This window comes from Calidris pugnax, unplaced genomic scaffold (genome assembly GCF_001431845.1).
Source record: "Calidris pugnax isolate Ruff unplaced genomic scaffold, ASM143184v1 scaffold10, whole genome shotgun sequence".
In the NCBI taxonomy this organism is placed as follows: domain Eukaryota; kingdom Metazoa; phylum Chordata; class Aves; order Charadriiformes; family Scolopacidae; genus Calidris; species Calidris pugnax.
The window spans coordinates 2,281,821-2,299,344 of record NW_015090795.1 but is presented as its reverse complement, the minus strand read 5'-3'; positions in this window follow the sequence as shown (position 1 = coordinate 2,299,344).

Sequence of the window (17,524 nt, the reverse complement as noted above, 5' to 3'; positions counted from 1 at the left end):
TAACTCTGCTTTTATAGATTCATAGGGGAACTGTCTTGTCTTACTTGGTGTTTCCATGTACTTGAAGCCTGGATGACAGAATTTTTTTTTTATTTTTTTTTTAACTAAGCGTTGAATAAAGGATTACATTTGATTAGTCCATGACACCTTCTGAACAGCATTTCCCCTCTCTCTCTTTTTGTTCCTCCCGATGCCTTCACTTTGATTTACATAGCAAATGAAAAAGTAATATATCCCAGCTGCTGTTAGTCTTGAGATATGGCATTTGAGTGGCTTGACAATTACCTTACTGGAAATTCTGGTCCCCCCACCTCCCTGTTTCAACTGAGGGGCATTCCCAAGGTATCTCCTACCTTTGTATGGTCAGATCCTATTTTCAAAGATGTATAAAGATCAAGGTTTGCCTTTTAGTCTTTGCTCGGCTAATTAGTTTGGCGTTATCGAACTACACTCCCCAGGTGTTTGCAAAACCACTAAGATAATGCGAGTGACTGATGGGGTGACATGACAAAGGCATATGCTGGATTTCACCTGCCAGCATGAGAATAAAGAGGTTTGTAGCAGAAGAGGTGCCCTGGCAAAGGAGTGTGGAGTGGGAAGGAGGAATCACCTCCTTCAGAAATCAGTGCAGAGACTTGTGGGCTCCTGTGGTTGCACAAGCCTTGTCATATTTGTGCCTATTTTTCTTCAAGTCCCAAGTAGTATCAAGGTAGTATAGCATAATTTTTTATAAAAGTCTTTTTCCCCCTTTTTTCTCCGTTTACATTTTTCTTGAATAAACTGATACAGGTTTTAAGGGTATTTGAGGCTTCTGTATAATGATAAGGACAGTCTAATGTTATCTGGTATTCTAAAGGTGAGTGTTTTCTCCTGTTAGATGTTGTGGGCTGCCAAAGCATGCATTAAACGCAGCAGGACAGAGGTGTTGGTCAGAGAAGCTGGTAGCCGGATGGACAAAGTGCATTAAATGCAATGAAGAGTTTGAGGATGGGGAGCTCATAAATAACAAAATCAAACTCAATGGGTTTCAGAAATTCAGAAAAGTAATAGAGAGTTAACACAATCATTTACTTAAAGAAAGGTGTCCTCTGGGATTTGGAAGCTGATGGAGGAATTCAGGATATTTGGGGCTGCATTCCCTTAATCAAATAAGGGTAAGAGCTTTGGTACAAGAGGGGATGCTAAAATAATCTCGAGTGAGAGCCATATAAATAAATACCTGTCATGTGGCTGCCCAAATGCCCATGGCAGAAAGATTAAGTGAGAGACTTTCAGCCAGTGTAAATCAAAGCCACGACTTCTAAATCAGGCAGTTCAAAGAGTCGAAGCCCGTGGAGCTGAGGGTCTCGCCCCCAACGTTGCACAGTGGGCAGAGAGCATGAGGAGAAGCCTTTCTGCCAAGGAAGAGAGATGGCCAAGCAGCTTTGACACCCACCAGCCAATGCTGCCGATGGGCAAAGCCACTGAGACAGCACAGAAGTGACAAGTTAGAGGGTTGTTTCCTCACCGGGCCTGAGCTGCTGTCAATAAATTTAATACCAACAAGAAAAAGAAAGAGAAACACTCCGGGGTTTTGCTTTGGTTTTTTTTTTTTTCCTCTCGTGTTTTTTTTATTCACGTCCAGAAAAGAGGTTGTCACACTACCCAGTAACAGCAACTGATTTGTATTCAGTCGGAAAGTTTGGCAGATACATTAATTTGGAAGTTTCTTGCAAAGATGATCCAGTATTTACTCTGGTATGACTGAAAAGGCTCCAAATGGAACTATAATCCATAAAATAGGTCTTGAATGATGTTATTATAAATTCAAATTATGCCCTGAAATGCCAGGCTACAAATGAAGACTTAAAGGCAGGCGAAAGCTAAGGCTGGTGTTAGTATGCAGCACGGTGGTTTTGTTTGTGGCAGAGTAATCACTGGGATTTTCATGAAATAACTGAAGAAAGCGGTTTCTAAAGGGAATCTATTTGCAATGGAGATCCCCTGACCCATGTAACAGCTGACCTGCTGCCCACAGAGAAAGTAAGTCAAGCTAATGAATCTTGCTATTAAATACCTTCCTATTTCTCATATTTACGTAGTGCTGAGACATATATCATACTTGTGTAATGCTTTGTGTCTGGCAGCATCACCAGACAGGAGGTGGTTTGCACCCACTAACGAAGCTGTGCAAACCTGTAAACTGGAGAGATCTGGAGGACTGAGCATGGACACAGTCTACTCACCAAAGTAAGTCCCTGCTCCCAAACACCTTCCCTGGTGGCTCTCATGTGGGCTGGTGGGCAACAGTTAGCCAAGAAACCAGATCTGGGCAAAACCTTGCTGCTTACCCATGACTCTACACCTTTTTGCCCATGAAATTGGCTTCTCTTAAACAAGACTTTGACTTAATTGTAGGAAGAACTTCTTTGCTGTGAGGGGGGTGAGAGCCTGGCCCAGGTTGCCCAGAGAAGCTGTGGCTGCCCCATCCCTGGAGGGGTTCAAGGCCAGGTTGGAGGGGGCTTGGAGCAACCTGGGCTGGGGGGAGGGTGCCCTGCCCAGGGCAAGGGGGTGGAACTGGATGGTCTTTAAGGGGTCTTCCAACCTGAACCATTCTACGAATCTATGATGTCTCCAGAGGGGACCAGTGCAAACCTGCAGTGACTGGGCAGCTGGAGCAGCACCCTTCACTCCAGCCAGGTCCTTCACTCTAGCCAAGTTCACATTGCTCCCAGGCACTGCAGAGAGAAGGGCAGGGTAGGTGTATTGCAGCCTTATGCCCTTCCTATAACATCTTGTGTTTAGGGATGAGGGCAGGGATCCCTCACTTTGTGCAGCACCTTCTCCTCTCCGCCAGCTGCTGTCAGCCCATCTCCATAGGTCCCTGTGTCCACACACTACCTCCCCACGTGGGCACTGGTGCCAAAGGGTGCATTGGCAATGATATTGTTCAAGGCTATGTGGACAAGCAATTGAAGGGCAAATTCTCCACTAGTGGCAGACACTAATGTGCCAGTGATTTGGTTTAGAATGGACTTGGCGACGGAGACAGGAGACAGGTATAAAGTCAGAGCAAGCTGAGGACTGTAGGAGCCAATGCATGCACTAATCAAAATAGTAGACTTGGAGAATGCACAAAGGCTAGAAAGCCCAAAAGAAAGGCTGGTGTCTCGTTCAAGGAACAGCAACCAGTCTGCAAGCCCCCAGACTCAGTTATTTCACTTTGTGTTTGACATGGCTGATGCATGGAGTGCCCACCATGCCGGATCCCAAGCTGGATCCCATCTGATTAAGCTCATGCAAGCATCATTTACCATGGAGATGGGCTGCTGCCAGCAGCAGGGCTGAGCACATCACCCGGGGCTGCTGGGATTCATCCTGCCCTCCAGGAAGGATGCTGTGCATCGCCTGTTTGTGGAAAGCCTCCCTTGGCTGGCGCCTTGTCTCTCTCTCCGCTCTTCTGCATGCATAACTAAAAAGGCAGTCAAATTATATTTCAGCTAGGAAGGAAACAGAACCTCTGGGTGCTCGTTTGCTGGCACTCAGTGTCCCCGTAGACAGCTTGCTGGCACCGTACCACCGGCAGCTCGTGGCATTCAGTCTAATAGTCATTGGCGATGGATGTAACTGCTGGCAAAAAAAAGCACAGAGTTGTTTTACAGGCAACTGTGCACTTGTGTAGATTCAGTCACCCACCCTGTGATTGTGGGGGTGAACGCGCACACAAATAACCTGAAAAAACAATGTTTAAAAGTTCCAGACACCCACCAAGTGCAAAGTGCCGGAGACAGTAAGCTGAACCCTGCATTCAGTGAAGCATCTAAAGATCATCATCAACCAAGGATGGGTAGGTAATTCACTGGGTTTAGCTTTGTTTATGAATTCTTAGGGTTTCTGAGTTAATGATGGAGTGTTATTTTAGCAAAATACGATTGTTGGATTTGTGGGCCTTAGTTATGGAGGGGTTTATAAGGGAGGGACACACGACAGCTAACTGGTGTTGTGTTGGTGTCCAGAAACCTTTGTTAATCCTGTGCTAAGCTCGTAAAGGCAGTCCTTTGGCTTTTGACAAGAGGCATCAAAATGAAACCACCACATAGATTTTGCAGAGCTCATTTGTTTACTTGGCGACGGAGACAGGAGACAGGTATAAAGTCAGAGCAAGCTGAGGACTGTAGGAGCCAATGCATGCACTAATCAAAATAGTAGACTTGGAGAATGCACAAAGGCTAGAAAGCCCAAAAGAAAGGCTGGTGTCTCGTTCAAGAAACAGCAACCAGTCTGCAAGCCCCCAGACTCAGTTATTTCACTTCGTGTTTGACATGGCTGATGCATGGAGTGCCCACCATGCCGGATCCCAAGCTGGATCCCATCTGATTAAGCTCATGCAAGCATCATTTACCATGGAGATGGGCTGCTGCCAGCAGCAGGGCTGAGCACATCACCCGGGGCTGCTGGGATTCATCCTGCCCTCCAGGAAGGATGCTGTGCATCGCCTGTTTGTGGAAAGCCTCCCTTGGCTGGCGCCTTGTCTCTCTCTCCGCTCTTCTGCATGCATAACTAAAAAGGCAGTCAAATTATATTTCAGCTAGGAAGGAAACAGAACCTCTGGGTGCTCGTTTGCTGGCACTCAGTGTCCCCGTAGACAGCTTGCTGGCACCGTACCACCGGCAGCTCGTGGCATTCAGTCTAATAGTCATTGGCGATGGATGTAACTGCTGGCAAAAAAAAGCACAGAGTTGTTTTACAGGCAAGTGCACTTGTGTAGATTCAGTCACCCACCCTGTGATTGTCGGGGTGAACGCGCACACAAATAACCTGAAAAAACAATGTTTAAAAGTTCCAGACACCCACCAAGTGCAAAGTGCCGGAGACAGTAAGCTGAACCCTGCATTCAGTGAAGCATCTAAAGATCATCATCAACCAAGGATGGGTAGGTAATTCACTGGGTTTAGCTTTGTTTATGAATTCTTAGGGTTTCTGAGTTAATGATGGAGTGTTATTTTAGCAAAATACGATTGTTGGATTTGTGGGCCTTAGTTATGGAGGGGTTTATAAGGGAGGGACACACGACAGCTAACTGGTGTTGTGTTGGTGTCCAGAAACCTTTGTTAATCCTGTGCTAAGCTCGTAAAGGCAGTCCTTTGGCTTTTGACAAGAGGCATCAAAATGAAGCCACCACATAGATTTTGCAGAGCTCATTTGTTTTCCCCATTGCCGTGACTGAGATTGCAATTCCATTGTGTCAGGCACCGCAGAAACTCATAACAACAAAACTCCTGTGATACGAACAGGACAAGATGGGTTTCTCTTGCCTTGGGTTGTCACCTACCCCCTAAAACATGGTAATACCCCCTATTAATAGCTAATGCATGGCACTGAAATGTCAGAGAGAGAGGAGGGTCCCTTGGAAGTTTTCTGAGATACGAAGGAGCAGAAATAAGGTGCTGGGGATTTGGGCAGAAAGGTCCAGGAAGGGGCAATCCTATAAATAGAGGAAATAATAGAACTGTGGGGGTGAGGGACAATGGCGAGAAAAGGGAGTGAAGAAGAGGAAGATGAGAGTTAAGTCAGAGAGTAGCTTCTTTGGCTGTAAAGAGGAATTGATTTCTCTCAACAGCTGCCAGAATAAAGGGTGTCTCTTCCTTCCCCAGGTCATTGTAGCATTTGGGAACTTTCTGTCCATTTTTCCACACAGACGTATAGGGTTAAGTAGCCCCTAAACAATTCCCTGAGCTGCATGATCCAATCTGGATCAAGCCAGGCAATTTGTTCCCTGCATGTTCCCCAAATCCAATTGATGTAGTTAATAGATAGGTGAGAATACACCGAAGAGCGGCTTTGTCTCCTAATTAAACCAAATTAGTGTATCTTTGTTACTGGAAAGCCACCTGCTATTTCCTATTTCCTTAACAATTCCATCAAATGCTAAGTGCTTACCCTTATTCTCCTATTCCTGGAAATCATTCGGTGCTGATGGTGGAGCAAGGGGATGCTTGGAGCAGACCAAGAGGGACTGTTGCTGAGGCAGAAAGTGTCCCCTTGTCTCTGATGGAGCACTCTGGGGCTGAACATCTGCAAACAGCCTCCTGTGCCAGCGTGTAACCTGGCTACATGAACGCAGTCAGCAAAGAGTAAATCTCTGTTTGCACTGGGACCAGTTTCCTATCTGGTGGGCTTCTTATTCCTCACATGCCAGACTTTGCTCTGCAGCTGAGATGTTAGAGTTCAGCTATTTTTGGTCTGCAAATCCCTCAGGACGGAGCTCTTACCAGATTACTCTTTTAGAGCGCTGCTCGAGCATCTTCTTTTATTAGTAATAACATAAACTAAAAGAGCCATAAAAGCCGCAGCCTTTGTGCTTTTGTAGCGCGCGTTAATGATGGAGTGTTATTTTAGCAAAATATGATTGTTGGATTTGTGAGCCTTTGTTATAGAGGGGTTTATAAGGGAGGGACACACGACAGCTAACTGGTGTTGTGTTGGTGTCCAGAAACCTTTGTTAATCCTGTGCTAAGCTCGTAAAGGCAGTCCTTTGGCTTTTGACAAGAGGCATCAAAATGAAGCCACCACATAGATTTTGCAGAGCTCATTTGTTTACCCCATTGCCGTGACTGAGCCTTTGTGCGTTTGTAGCACGTTAACTTGATTTATTCTGCTTTTGATAAGACCACAATGGTCTCCTCTTTGAGGCGTGGATCAATGAATTTCGGAGGCTTTGCAGAGCACCTCTCAGGCTGATTTTGTTCAAACTCAGATCAATGTATTTTTGGCAGAGACGCATTTCAAGGGGCTGCAATTCCACCAGCCAGATGTGGTGCCGAGGACTGGTTTGCTCCAGGAATTTAGCAGGAGATACTGTTTTTGACACAATATTTGGAGAACTGGTCTCTTTTGCCGCTGGTCACAGAGATAAACAGGCTGAAGATTTTGTCTCTTCTCTTTCTACCTTTGTTTTCCACGAGGGCTTTAGGATGATCGTTCTGCTGTGCCCTTATGGGCTACCAACATGACTCCACTGCAAGGCTTGCTCTGCCCAGCTCATTTGGAGACCTCCTTAAATGTCAGTTTAGCTGAGTATTCTCATCCATTCTTCCTTCATATTTAATGACCTTCAAAAATCCATGTCCTGAAATTTTAAAAAAATCACTGAAATCACATAGGTGATATTAACAGAAAAGTGGCATAAGAAAACAGAAAATCAGAGCAAGATGGCAGCTGAATCAAAATGAAACCATGTTCACTTTCTTCACTTTAGAAATTTTGCAGGAAAAGTTTGATTCCATTGCAATTAATGGTCTTCCATGGGAAGACTTAATTAATCACAAGAAATATCGAAAATGAAAATGTCTGCTACAATTGTACTTTGGAAATGAAATTATGCTTCATTGTGACTTTAATGTTGGACTTGTGGGCATCTGAGGAACCATACAATTTTGGATTCCTATTTTAAGGTTGCCTTATCTTCTCTTTAGAGCAATTATCCCATGTGGTTCTTCCATTGAAGAAGAGAAAAGATAGATAAAAGAACCCAAAAGTGAGGTGTACTCATGAACATGAAATGCTGCACCCAGATTTATGCCTTTTATTTCCTATGTAGCATAGGGAAGAGACACTTGTAGCTCTGTCTATGGCATGGTCTTTGAAATCCTGATGGCCAAGTTGGGCAGTGTGGAGCTCTGTGCTGCTGGGCAGGTCTCCAAATCATGGTGCTCAGTGAAGCTGGTTCTGGGGGATGCCCTAATCTGCCTTTTCTGGGCAAGGGGGGCCAGCTGGATGTTTGCTATTTGAGTTTTCCCCCTTTATTTCAGAGCTTGCATTGACACCTTTCCCAGCATCACCTCCAAGAGGAGGCTCATCAAGGAGCCCTCCATTCCTGACTTTCTATCCGCAGGGCACAGCGTGGAGCAGGGCAGGGAGCTCAGCATGGATTCTTTCTTTGTAGCCAAAGACAGTTATTAGAAAACATGATGAGAGCATCAGTGATACATCCCGTTGTTCAATTTGCAAGTATTTGTATGACAAAGTGACATTAGTCCAAGAGTCCTGCCTAGAATTACGCTGGTGACCCAGCAGATTCACCCTTTTTGCGGTGAGTTTTCTCCCTCCCCAGGGTAGGGAAATGTTGTAACCTCACACGTAGCAACACCTCACTGGGAGAAAAAGAGTTAATGTGAGTTTTGACTGCTCATTTTGTGTTGATCCTTGCAATGATTGATATGTTGTGCTTTGAAGAGCATTAAGCTGTAATACTTCTGTTAAAAGATGGTTTTAAGCGGTGGATTTTTATGAACCTTTATATGTAACTTTATTCCCTTGTTGACTTAACGAAAGGGGTGGAAGACTACCATGGAGTAAGAAGAATCATCTTCATAGTTGGGGTAAGCTCTGTGGAGCCACTCTGGGCCCCTGCAGTCAAGGGAAGGGACACAGGTTTCCCTCCTGTCACTGTGCTTTGTTACTGCCCTCGTATGAAAAGCAAAGGGAGAGCAAAGGATGTTTTAATGTGCTGGTTGTGCCCTGTCTCACATTGCCTTGGGGTGACTCAGGGACTAGATATCTTCAGAACAAAGTTACACTCATCCTAAGCACAAATTATTAGGGATAAAAGAAGGTGAAATTGGGTGGTTTTTGTTGTACGGGACATAAATGGTTCCGTGATCTCTTCTCAGCTCAAACACTGTAATTCTCTGTATTTATAGACAGGGACAGAGGCCTCTTCCCTTTCATCAAAAACTTCCTTTTCCTTGATTCTTGACTTTATTTCCTTTAACCATTTCTGAGCCTGAACCCAGGAGTTTCCCCTTTCATCTCTATGAAGCCTGGTACTACAAATCCAGACGCACTGTCTTTTTATTTATTCCCAGCTGGATACTGTTCGCTTGGGGGGTTCCGGGATATCAAATAGTGGCATCACCAGAGGAAACGGCAAGGTGGAAAGATCAAAAGGCAGTGTGAGCAGCAGAAGGGACAGTGATGGCTTCATCGTCAGATGAGAAGGAAAGATGCCAGCGACAGATGATGACAGCTGGTGTGTTCCTTCAGCAACATGACACAAGTGAAGTTTTGTTGTTCTCACTAGGAGTTTAGCAAGAAAACAGCTTTGGTTGAAGCAGACAAAACAAAATAAAAAAAAATAGGAAGAGAGAAAGAGGAAAGAACACAGGAGCTGTCAGTTAGTCAGAATTTATTTTGTGGAGTAACTGCAACATTTTCTGGGCTTTCATTTGCAGATCAGGTTCTTTCCTGAGCCGTCTGGCTTCCCTTCCGCTGTTTCTATCACCATTCAAACTGAACACTGAACTATTTCCAGCATAAGGTAAGTGGCGTATAGCTTTTCTAGTTTACATGCAAAAAATCCCCACTTCAAGGCCGTTTTACAATCATAAGAGGTTCCTTGGAATCCTTCCTAGATATATCGTGTTGTGTCCTCCATAAGCACTAACAGGATTAGTTCTACAAAAGCATTTCACTTTTTGTCTTCAAGGCTTCAGTGCATCATATTAAAATATATTTGCCTACGTTTGCCCAGCACTGAGGATTTTGATAAGTATTTTGGGGACATTATATCAACAATTGGTTTAGGAATGTTTCATGTTGTAAGATGTCAACCGCTTCGTACGAGTACAGCTGGTCTGCTAGAATTGCTCATGAGCTGTGTTAATGTGAACTGGTCTTTTGAGCAGCAATGTTTCCCAACTACTTTGTTCCATGGGTATGAACAGCTATAAAAATAAACAAACAACCCCCTCTGGCAAAGCAGCTTAAAAAATTACAGAAGTACAAAAAAAATCCCTATTTACACAGCTGAATCAGAGTGGTAAATACTCCCCACTCCCCAGTGGTGGGCACCTGTAAACAAGAAAAAGGAGAAATGGAGAAGTAATTCCATAAAGGTTACTGAGTCCATTGGCTTAGTGGGGACAGGCTGCAGAATTTTTCCGAGGCAGATGGCTGACGTGGGTGTTAATACAAATGGGATGCTCAGAAGAAGGTTACAGGAGGTCCTGGTTAGCAGCAAAATAATTGCTGTGCAACCTTATGGTTCTCTGTCATTTCTTCAGTAAATACGAAGGAACATTAAAAAAAAAAGTAAAAAGAAAAAAGTTATCTCTATAATGACAGAGAAAACTGATGGGATAAGGAGCAGGGATGTAGACTGAGCAGTCATGGGGAGCTTTTAGGGTGGGATGCATTAAGATGTGGAATAGCCTCCCAGAAGCGAAGGATGAATCCATTGCTGGATTCATTACTTTAGACAGAAAAACTCTAGCAAAAAACTGGAAGTCATCACAAAACCCCTGTGATTCCATCCATTAATGAGTTTTAAGGTCACATTTAATGACAAATTATACTTTCTAGTGGTCCAAATAACAACATTTTGTATTCTATATGAAAAGACACCCCGTGAGTAAAAATACCCTAATCTTAGCTTTGGTGCAGGATAGAACATACTCCCTGTTGGGCTGTGCATATTCTGTGAGTTGTAACGCTCTCAGAACTTCCCAAAGTGTTTTTTTTTTCCTGTTTCAGGGAAGAGTTGCATGGACCGTAGCAGAGGCAGTAGAACCTCATTTCCTTCCCTGCAAAAGTCAAAGAGAAATCTGGCAAAAGCAAAGAGGGGAATTAAATAGACTTTCTGACGTGCGATGTGCATGGCAACGTGACAGCATCAGGAGGACCAAGTGTGACAACCTCCCGCCCGTCCATTCCCAGGCACAAAAAGCATCTCTAAAGGTGAAAATAAGCTGTGGGTTGTCATGGCTGGAGGGTTATTAAATCAGGCCATCAACTTCAGTTTTGTTAACACTCTAGTCAGAGGGAAAAAAAAAAAACCCAAACCACCTTGTTGCTTGTTCTCAACTTTGATCACCTGCAGGCAACGGGCCCAGACTCATCTCACTCTTGTGCTCCTTCATGCAGATAAACAAGATAACGCAACACGGTCACGGCAGCAGTGACTGCTGTAAGAGATACAGGCTGCAGAGCATCTAAGGGATTTGGTCCATGTAGCTATAAATATTTCAGACTCGGAAGTAACGCACAACACAACATAATCTGAGAAACCAACCAAAGCAAAAAAATCCTATATGAAAGTTTAATTAGGGCAACAAATGAATATTTTGGTGTATATCCAAATAGGAATGTCTTCATTATCAGTTTCTTTTGTGCCAGCATCCCCGAGGCCGTTATACTGGATAAAATTGATGGGCATTTATTCTTGCTTCAGCCCCAGAGTATTCGGCCTGTACAAGTTAATATTGCAGTTGGTTTTTTTGCTATTTCCTCATTAAAACCTTTGCTTGACACTTACAGAAGTTCTTTGTCTTGCCTGTGTTAAACGAGCACTGATTTGGCTGCCACCAGCAGAATTTGCAGTGGTATGAAGTTTGCAACCATCATTTAAAACAACCCAGACACTTTAGCTCTGACGATAATGTTACAAGACCTATACTTAGTTCTCCCAACTGTACAGAGAAAACCAGAATTTGAACCTTTGTAGATACTTGAGTGTTATGAGATTGGATGGGAATAATGGGGAAATGCAGCCTAATCAGCTCAGAAAATGGCTTCCTAGCATACTTTTCTTTTACTTTCCTTCAAAAAACTTCAAAAGACACCACACAGGAAGTAATGGCAATATGTTTCTCACAATAAAGCAGGCTAATAACACACTGGGATGTATAATACAGGAGAGCAATCTGTGTTGTGTGTGAGATAAGTCTCTGAGACAAATCAGCTATCTGAAACCCATGCTGTCACTTTTATTAACTCAGGATGAGAAGTCCAGGATTCTCTGTGGCCTGATTCTTTCCAGTCCTGAGCAGCCACTCGTTTTGGTAGAGATGTTCAGCCATTCTCATCATCAGACCATAGGTTCCTATTTACTCTGTTGGCTTGTTATGGACCGCAGATCACATTTCATGAGTTTATGATGTGATATTTCTGCACTGGACGGAAAAGGTATGAGAGTTTGATGCAGTGGAGTGTCAGGAAAGGGTAAAATAATGGTTTTCTGTTGTTCTGTTTTCTGTTGTTCCAAACTGGAATTTTTTTATAAGAGTTTTTCTCCAATAATCACTGAACAAACTATGGGGTTATGGGCAATAACTTGAGAGGTGGCTGGATTTCATTGGGGCTGGACTGGGGTAAAATGGCACTGACCTGAGGAGTTTGGAGGGATGCACTGGGGATTCTTTAGGAAATAAGTTTTGTCTGGAGCATGTGCAGAGTGGTTCATTCTTATCTCAGCTTTTGATGAGTCAGCCCCTGAAACTCTGTGCCACTCTGCTGTAAAGAAGGAAGGTCAGTGTGCTGTTTTGAGTAGAAGCTTGAATATTATAGAATAAAAGTGAAGAAAGATTAATTCCATTGCATGAGGAACGGATAAGGTACTAGTCAAGATTCCAACCTTCTCTAATGTTACCAGGAGACTTGGTTGGGTTTTTTGCTCAAAAGCTGCTGACTCCAAGGCCATGTAAGGAAATATATGCAGCAGCTGTAGCTCCTCTCAAAACTGAAATTCACACTCTTCAGATCTATTCACACTCTTCAGACCTTCAGATTTCTGCTGTGAGATGACGATTGTAAGATAGGTCTGGAATTAAACCCATAAGAATCAGTGGGACACCTTCCACTTGTTGGGCCTTGGGAAGAGATTTAAAAAAAGTGACAGATCAGCTGTGGAGGGGTTCAGCCTGGAAAAGAGAAGGATCCAGGGAGGCCTTAGAGCCCCCTCCAGTTCCTAAAGGGCTCCAGGAAAGCTGGGGAGGGACTCTTGATCAGGGAGGGGAGCCATAGGACAAGGGGGAACAGCTTTAAACTGAAAGAGGGAAGAATTAGATGAGATCTCGGGAAGAAATCCTTGATTGTGAAGGTGGTGAGAGCCTGGCCCAGGTTGCCCAGAGAAGCTGTGGCTGCCCCATCCCTGGAGAGGTTCAAGGCCAGGTTGGAGGAGGCTTGGAGCAACCTGGTCGGGTGAGAGATGTCCCTGGTCATGGTAGGGGGGGTGGAACTGTATGAGCTTTAAGGTTCCTTCCAACCTGAATCATTCTATGATTTTATGATTTTGCTGGTGACTGCTGCTGCAAACAACTAGCTCTCACACAGGAAAAGCAGACTTTCCGAAAGGATTTCCCCCTTGAGAAGAGAGTTCTTCTTGTTACAGGGCTGCTTCGACCTACATCATGTCTTTGACACAGCTTTACGCGGCGTCCCTCCAGAGTCCCCGGGGAAGTGACATGAGCTGACATCCGTCTGCTAATGTGAGAAGAAGGGTGAAGGAGCAAGGACGTGCTGATGAACTCGGAGAGGCTGCTCAGGGTCTGGGTTTTGTTTTGGCGACGGGAGGTTTGCACGCCACGTGTGGAGGCAGGACACAGGCTGCTGCCACTCACCGCCCTGACGGATGGAGCAGCGGGGCTGATTTATGGTCACCCGTGTTGCACAGGCACTTGCCCTTGTCCCTGAGCTATGAAAGGCTGTAAGAATAAAGGAGATAAATGGCAAAGTACTGCAGCTGCAGAAATAATCACCTTCCAGAGATGTAAAAACAAAGCATTTTTTTCCTATATCCGTTTTAAACCTAAACTCTTCAGCACTGGGTACCTGCAAGAAGGGGCTGGCTTTTCAGGATGCCATTCACAGGGATGGTTTTTGATGGTTTTTTCGTGGTAAATGTCAGAGGTTCTTCACTCTGAGTGTCAGAGCTACAGGCTCTTGTCACTCTGTCCCTCTTTGGTTGCTGAAAAAGTCCATGTTTCTGTAGGCTGGATTGACACAGCTTAGTAAATAAAATTGGTGACCGGCTTCATCTTGCCACTTGGGCACTGTCCCTGCCCTGTGTTGTTGGCCAAGCTGTGTTGGGAGAGCACTGTTTGGAGCAGACCAAAGGAAATAGACCTCCAATTAAGGATCAAAGGTGATTACAGTCCACAGCTTGACTTTGTGCTCAGGTGCTGTGTTATTTACTGGGACAGACGTAGCCAACACTGCAGAGTTATGACAGTCATCCTTTTTACTGGGACAGACGTAGCCAACACTGCAGCGTTATGACAGTTTGCTCCTCTAATGCCATTCATTCATTGCTTTTGACCGTTTCCTGTTCTTAAGACCATCATGATTTTTGTTTTAAGCAAGGAAGGTACTCTGCCAGTCATCTTAGTAAGACATAAACCAGGCAAATCGGTGCATTCGCAGCCTTGCACTAAAACAGCAAACTTAATGAATGGAGCTCTCACCAGCAATTCTGTTCTGAGGTCATTATCAAAACCAGAGCTTCATAGGACCAGATGTTTCATGTCTGGACTGTAGGAAGTGTTCTGGCTCCCAGCTTTTGCAGAGCATTTCTGGATGAAAATGAGCAGTTTGGGCTGGCATCTGTCAGTAATGACATCTGGCTGACCATAAATCCCATTATCAGGCTTGCAGCTGATGGCAGTGGAAATGCAGGTGGAACAGGTCCCACACAGTTTTCATGCTTATAGTTCCAGCCCAGTCCCTCCTTTATGAGCCACAGTTCTTTTAACAGCACACGTAGGTGGGATGCTCCTGTGTTGAACCCATGGAGCAGTACCCGTACACTTTGTCCTGACAGGAACATAGGGAAGGAAATGTGACTGGATGGAAAACTTGTGGTGGGGGCTTCACTGGGATGGGAAGTTGTTATCCGCAGCGGCTTAGACCAGAGTCCTCTTCTCCTCATCTGCCTGAGATTTAGTGGAAAACCTGCTCATGTCCTTCAAGAACATCCTCAGGGTGGAGTTTGGGGTTCTTGGCTCAGGATTATGAGGGGGTGGAGATGCCTCCTCAGACACTTTTCCTCGGGCATTGTAAAAGTTGTACAGATTCACAGAGGCTCAACTTCTGCCTCGTGTGCACAGATTTTGGCGTGTCCTTTCTCCAGTGTTTGGTTTTCATCATGCACTATAGGAGATCATAGGGTTTGCGTTTCACTGCATGAGCCACAGGTCTATTTGCTTTGTGGGATTTGGCTCATAGGTCACCTTTTCCCTGAGCGGTCTCCAGCTTTGTGCTCCCCAATTTCTGGGTGCTTGCCCTGTGACCCTGGTGGTAGCTTGCACAAGGGCTGAGCATCCACAGCTGTGTGTGGAGTCCCAGATCCCAGAGCATGTTAATAATGCTAAGTGGGCTAAAAGTACTGTAATTGGTGTTTCAAAACTGATGCCCACAATCAGTGGAGGCTTTCAACCCTGAGTGCTCTATGCAGCTGCTCCCAGTCTGTAAAACCACCCCTCCTTCAACAGAAAATTAAATGTGTAGGTAATAGAGCTGATTTTGGAACAGAGTTTGAAGAGAACACAATAAATAAGGACTTAGATGGCATGATGAACAATGCTAAAAAGCAAAATATTGATTTTCTCTTATTAAGGGAATGACCTCTATTCTGTGCACAAAGAATTAGGCAGAGGACCGGAGGATAAAAAGGGTGCATGATCATGAAATTAAAGATAACATCAGAAACAGCTCCACTTGAGGCTGAATCTGCATAAGCAGCTTTATCTCTTTTCATTCCTTGATTTTAATTGTTGATATTATATCATTATCAATTTTCTTTTTTTTTTTTTTGTAAATAAGAACCCACAGATGCTCACTAAATGAACGTGCACTTAATGTAGTCTTTTGTAGTGACCATAACATTTGTTAAGCTTTCAAGGCAACCCCTAATGAACATCATCAGCTGAATGGTTTCAATCAACAGGAGAAACAGGAACAGCCTTTTTGTAGAAGGGTGTTTTCTCTCTACGATGCTGCTCTCTTCTACAAAAAGTGGATTGTATAAATGTAACACAGACTCCCATCTCCAGGGGGTATAATTAAGATAGTCAAACCACCCAACCATTAGTGATCCGGACCACTTCCACTAAGCCCTGTAAAAATCCTACTGGAAAGACCAATTCTTGCTTGGCTTTGGCCAGAGTGGGCAGGTTGTGGTGCTAGTCCCCCAGGGAGGTGGCCTGTGCTCATCACTGTAGCCAAAATCAGGTCTGTAGGGTGAAAGGTTAAAACATATGGAGACTAAAAACATATGGAGACTCAGACCTTTTCCTAGGCCAGCAAGGTACCCCAGATACACCTATGGCTCCTCAAACCAGGCAGAGAATACAAGATGAGACATGGGATACTCAATAATGCCAGAAATCACTTCCACACTGAGGTAATTTCATATCAGTGCAAATACCTGAGCTTTGGGGAAAGGTCTGGGTTTGCTTATCTGCACACCTGGTTCTTTTCTACAGTGTCTCCTTATCTCAATATAACACCGTATTAAGAGTTTCAATATATCCTTTCAATTTCTCTTCCGAAACAATATGATATCAGCCTCTGAGGCATTAAGAAGAAAGTGAGCATTAATTAAAACAACTTCCATATGGAAATACAATCTCCCCATATAATTTTCATAGATTAAATCCATACTGAGGGCAAAGAATGTTATCATCAGTGGGAACGTGACATCAGATTGCTAAAGATACCAGCCACATAAAAGAAAATCAATACGGGTGTGAAAATGATGAAACCCTTTGGGATTCCTTGGTTTGAACATGAAAAAAAAAAAGAATCCTGTTTTCTCTTTGGACTTGCTGGAAGTTACAATGTGCTGCAGCTTTTAAAGAAAATTAAAATATGGCACTGATAATTTCCAGAGTAAGGTGAGGAAGCACACTTTTCCATCCCCCCCTTCATGGGGGTGGGAGGTAAATGTCTTACAGGACCTGGAGTCCCCTCCCAGGCTGACACTGAAGAATGGGGCAGGTGTAGGTGCTGGGGGGCTTTCTGGGCTGCAAGCACATGTTTGTCCTTCCAGCACACCAGGTCTGAAGATATTCCCCATGGTCTTCTGTTGAGATGACCCTCCCCATGGCACAATCCCATCCCAGCTCTCCCACAGAGGGTTTGCCTCCCCACTGCTGCTTGTGCAGGGAAGTGTGACAGGTGAAACTTCTGCCCACGGAGCAGTGAAGTATTTAGAGTTGATAGATGAGCCTCACCCCATGCTGGCACATCCCAAAAAATCTAACTGCTGGGCTATTAATTTGTGGCAATTTCAGCAGCAGCAGAGCACATGCTTTCCAACCCAAATAACTTGAAAACAAGTTGTGCCTTATGTTTGAATGTCAATAAAGACGTGATCTAAAGGAACAGATGTTGTTGTCTTCAGTGAAATTTCATCTCTGCATACAAATTTATGTAAGACTTGAGTGGCTCCATGGAGATGGCCTCTGCTTAATACACAGGCCATTATAGAGGTTCAGCCTGTATATACCCAGATGAAGAAATCCATATAAGATACTCTGAATCAATAGGTCCTACCTGTGCATTAGGTGGGACACATCTTTCTAGTGAGGGGTTCTCATCTGGTCACCTACAGAGCTCCTTCTGGTATAGAATCATAGAATAGAATCATAAAATTGTCTAGGTTGGAAGGGACCTTTCAGATCATCAAGTTGAACCATCAACCAAACATTGACAAAAACCATCTCGAACCCACATCCCTCAGCACCACGTCTGCCCAGCTTCTAAATAC